Source organism: Odontomachus brunneus, unplaced genomic scaffold (assembly GCF_010583005.1).
Source record: "Odontomachus brunneus isolate Ranch 3 - 2012 unplaced genomic scaffold, Obru_v1 Obru_scaffold_006, whole genome shotgun sequence".
In the NCBI taxonomy this organism is placed as follows: Eukaryota; Metazoa; Arthropoda; class Insecta; order Hymenoptera; family Formicidae; genus Odontomachus; species Odontomachus brunneus.
The window spans coordinates 3,837,787-3,842,564 of record NW_022639456.1 but is presented as its reverse complement, the minus strand read 5'-3'; positions in this window follow the sequence as shown (position 1 = coordinate 3,842,564).

Below are 4,778 nucleotides of genomic sequence, written 5' to 3'. Positions count from 1 at the left end.
ATATATATATATATATATATATATATATATATATATATATATATATATATATATATATATATATATTCGTAGCGTATCGCACACCATAAAAGGGCTCCTTCGATGCAAGATCCGGTCTAAAAGTAGATTTACGTTGAAAGGAAACGTAAACCAGGCGGGTAGAGCGAAACCAACGCGGAGACTTGAGCGACACGCGCGCGAGCGAATGCAGGATGTCGCTGTATCGGTGACCCAAAAAATTCTTGAATCACTTAGGGTCTGCGCATAAGAACACGTTCGTAACACGTTAACTTAAGAATAAATTGATATCAGTGCACAGAGAAATCAGTTATGAAAGTCCTTACGAATCTTGTTCTTGTGCGGAGACCCATAGGCCTCGATTTCCTATCACGCGAGTGTGCAAACGGTGAGAGGAAAACATTACTCACTCGAAATATAGGTCATTCTGAATTATGTGGACGATCCATCTGCGATGCAGTGACGATGATGCACGATCGATACGCTGACCTGCAACGAAAAAATATCGAGATGATATACACAGAAAAATACTCTGCTACTAAAGAAGCATTTACTCTATTTATTTTCCTTCTTTTACGTAATCTTTACGCTTATCTCTAAACCAAGAATATTTTCTTGATAATAGTCTTAAAATATATCCATTATCAATTTTAGAAAAGCTTATTATCTCCATGTACTCCAAAAAAGAATTTCTTCCTTTTTATTCTCTTTATAATAGTAAAGCATACTTTCGTTTTACACACTGAATGAAAAATATATTTTGGATTTTAGATAGTAAGCTAAGTATTTCTCAATCAAGAATATTGAATATTGAAAGAATATTGAGACAAAAATTATTTAATTAATTATATTATAATTATAATAATTCACTAAATATAATTATATTTAGTGAATTAATTTAAGTTTATTAAATTTAATTTAATTATTTATTAAAGTTAATTTAAGTTATTATTTATTAAAGTTAATTTAATTTAAGTTTAGTTAATTATTATAATTATAATATAATTAATTAAATAATTTTTATTTCAATATTCTTTCAATATTCAATATTCTTGATTGAGAAGTACTTAGCTTACTATCTAAAATCCAAATATATTTTGAATAAATTTGACGCTTATGATGAATATATGATAGATTTGCGGATATCTATATTTATAAAGTACTTAAGACAAGTAACATTTATTTGAATACAATATGCATCTTTCTAGGACAGCGTGAACTCGGTAATATATTATTAGAACGTGTCACTAATACGTCGTACGGTGTTTCATTTTGCGGAGCCAGCAGATTTCTCGGACGATTGCCTCGTAATTGGTGAAAACGGTGCGCGCACGTTCGCTCCAGCATGTATCAGCAGAGAAGGAACGGGCTAAATTGGATCGCATTACGTAAGTCCGCGGGATTAAAGAACCGCGGGACAAATCCGTGCGTTAGCTTTACGACCAGCCCCGACTAAAACCGCGTTCGTAATGGCGCGACGCATGCCCGACATTTTCCGCGTCGCGAATCGCCGTCGCGGGACATCCTTTTACCGCCGAAGATATTCGTGGGATATTCTCGGAATATCTCTCATCGATTCTTTGTCTTCGATTCACCAGTGGAAAACGACGCGAGCGCGATATGCACGATCAACCTTTTGTATGCGTCTCAATAACGTTTATGATAATTACCGAATTCTCGCCAGTGTACAGTCCTGCCTCTTCCGAGCGTCATTCTTTCGAACAAAGACTCGTTCCTCCGCTCGGTTGTTCTCGGGAGGCAGGCGAGAAAAGAAAAGAAGAGGATGCGCATCCCGCCCGACTGCATAGCACGCTGCATCCTGGCTGACCTTGTCTGGGTGTTCACCCGGCGTCGGCCCATCCGTCCGGATCGGCCTGCGATGCTTCGCCGCCGCTGACTTCGAGGCCGAGGCAGTGGCGATCTGCTTGCTTATGTAATACGAAGCGGGTCACGGCCAGGCAGCCGAAAAACCCACCGCAGCCGCGCGCGGTCGTCGTTGCCTTTCTCCGTCACCCCGCCTATATCGAGAATCGACTCGTCAAAGAACGCACACGAAATCATTACGCCTGATCCTGGGAGTTCGTTAGGACTCTCAATAATTAACAATGGTCATACCCGCACAGCCTCGCTGCTTCCATCGCATCGACCAGATGATTTCTCTAATCAGAAAAGAACACCATCGACGAACAGTTAACCTCGGAACGTAGGAGCGCGCGTAAAACATTGCTTCCTCCATGGCGCTTTGCAGAAAGAACGAAATTAAACATGGATGCACGTGTCTCGATCGCATTTGAGATGGATAGTACACGCGATAGGTCGATAAACGAAAGTGCCGATATTAATCGATTGATACTCATGGCGTCATATCGGTTATTCCAACGACAGTTCTCGACAATCGCAATGCACAAGTACGAACGGTGGACGGACGCCGGCTAGCTGGAACGAATTTCGTGTAATTGCAGAAGTTCCCGAGTAAACGGGATTCTTGTACCCAAGAAACGAGGTACGTCGACATGACAACTATTCAATACATTCACCCGGGCAAAAGAATGTAGAGGTAGAAGCAACGTGTAAAGTAGCACGAGCCGGCCCGTAGAGATTAACTTTTTTCTTTCTCGAGACTAATAGTCTGTAAACAAAGGTCGAGTTTTTTAATTCATCGATGAATCCATCGATAAATTAAAAAACTCACCCAAAGATGTTATTACTTACCAATAGATATTCATGGCGTCGTATTCACGATGCGTAGACGTCGAACTCTAGCGAATGTACCTCGGGACGAACGCGGCCAATCTAGGGCAATCTAGGGCAAGTACCTAGAAGTAGGCTCCGTGTATTTGCGAGCTTGTAGCTCTCGAATAAATTGATGTCCTTTGTACTCAAGAAACGAGGTATGTCGATACGAAAACTATTCCATATATTCGCCTGAGCGAAAGAGACAGAAGCGTAAAGTGGGTCGTATCGGAGCGACACTTGCAGTAATTAACTCTTCTACGAGACGGACAACATGTACGGTCGATAAGGGAGGGTATCATCGTTTATCGATAGATTTTTATGGCGTCTACTCAAGTGCGAAAAGTTACTCCCGTATAGCGCGGCGAGCAATTTTGACGGATGCACTTGGAGACAGATGGAGGCAGACGCGGACAAGTTAGGACAAGCTTCGTGTAATTGTGGATCTACAGCAGCTTCTGGGTGAATGGACGGCCTTTGTACTCAAGGAACAAGGTACGTCGATACGAAAACTAATATATTCGCCCGGGCGACAGGATGTAGAGATACAAGCCGTCATGTAAGGTAGATCGCGTCAGAGTCCGCGCGACACCCATAGAGGTTAACTTTCCTCCTTTTCTGAGACTGACAACATGTATGGTTGATAAGGAAAAATATCGTTATTCATCGATAAATATCTATGCGTAAACTTGAAGCACGAAAGGATGCACTTTGAAACGAGCTAGGACAAGCTCAATATAATTGCGAGTCTGCCGTATTTTTTAGGTAAATAGATGGATTCTTGCTCAGGAAACAAGATATGTCAACACGAAAACTATTCAATATATTCGCCCGAGCGTAAGAATGCAAAGATGAAAGCATTTTGTAACGTGGATCACGTCAGTGTCGATGTGACACTCGTAGAGGTTAACTTTTTTACGAGACGGACAACACGTCTGGTCGATAAGGGAGGACATTATTTATCGATAGATTTTCACGGCGTCATATTCAAGCGCGTAGAGTTGGCTCCATCTTGAACGAATGCACTTTGGAATAGACGCAGATAAGTCAGGATGAGCTCCGTGTAATTGCGAGTTTGCAGAAGTTTCTGGACGAATAGATGGCTTTTTTCATTCAAGAAACGAGGTATGTCGATACGAAAACTATTTCATGTATTCATCCGAACGAGAGAATGTAAAGATAAAAATATCTTGTAACGTAGATCGCGTCGAAGTCGGCGCGACGGTCGTAGAGGTTAATTTTTCTCTTCGATATGGACAGTACATATAATCTATTAATGAAAATATCAATATTTATCGAAAAGTATTCACGTCTAGACTTCGAGCTCGAACGGATGCACTTCGGAACAGACGCGGATGAGTTAAGACGAGCTTCATGTAATTGGGAGTCTGCAAAATCCCCGAATAAATCGATGACCTTTTTTTACTCAAGAAACAAAATATGTCGACACGAGAATTATTCAATAATATTCGCCCGGGCGAAACAATATAGAGAATGTAGGTTAATTTTTTCCCTTCAATATGTATAGTCTATAAACCAAATTCGTAGATATCCATGAAGTCATATTCAAGCACGAAAAATTACTCGTAACGCAATAAGAAAGAAACTGGAGTTTAAATAGACGTTCTTCGAAATAGACGCGGACGAGCTGTGGCAAACTCCATGCAATTGCGAGCCAGCAACATTTCGGATAAATGGATGGCCTTTATATTTAAGAAACAATGTACATAGACGAAAACTATTTAATATATTCGAAAGAACTAGAAGATAGAAGCGCCATGTAAAATAGATCGCGTCGGAGTTGGCCCGGAATTGAGACGGTTCGTAGAAGTTAACACGTACAAAAGAAATCGTTTTTATTTAATGTCGTTACGTCGACTTATTCGCGAGTTATAGCCGTTCAAAGTCGCGCTGTCAACTCTTCCGGTTCAGGCTCGAGATTCATTCACGCACTTGCTCTCGCGCCGGCTAAAAGTGAAGTGAACGACCGCGCCTGCGGTGAGTACTTGGGGGGGGGGGACGCGGCA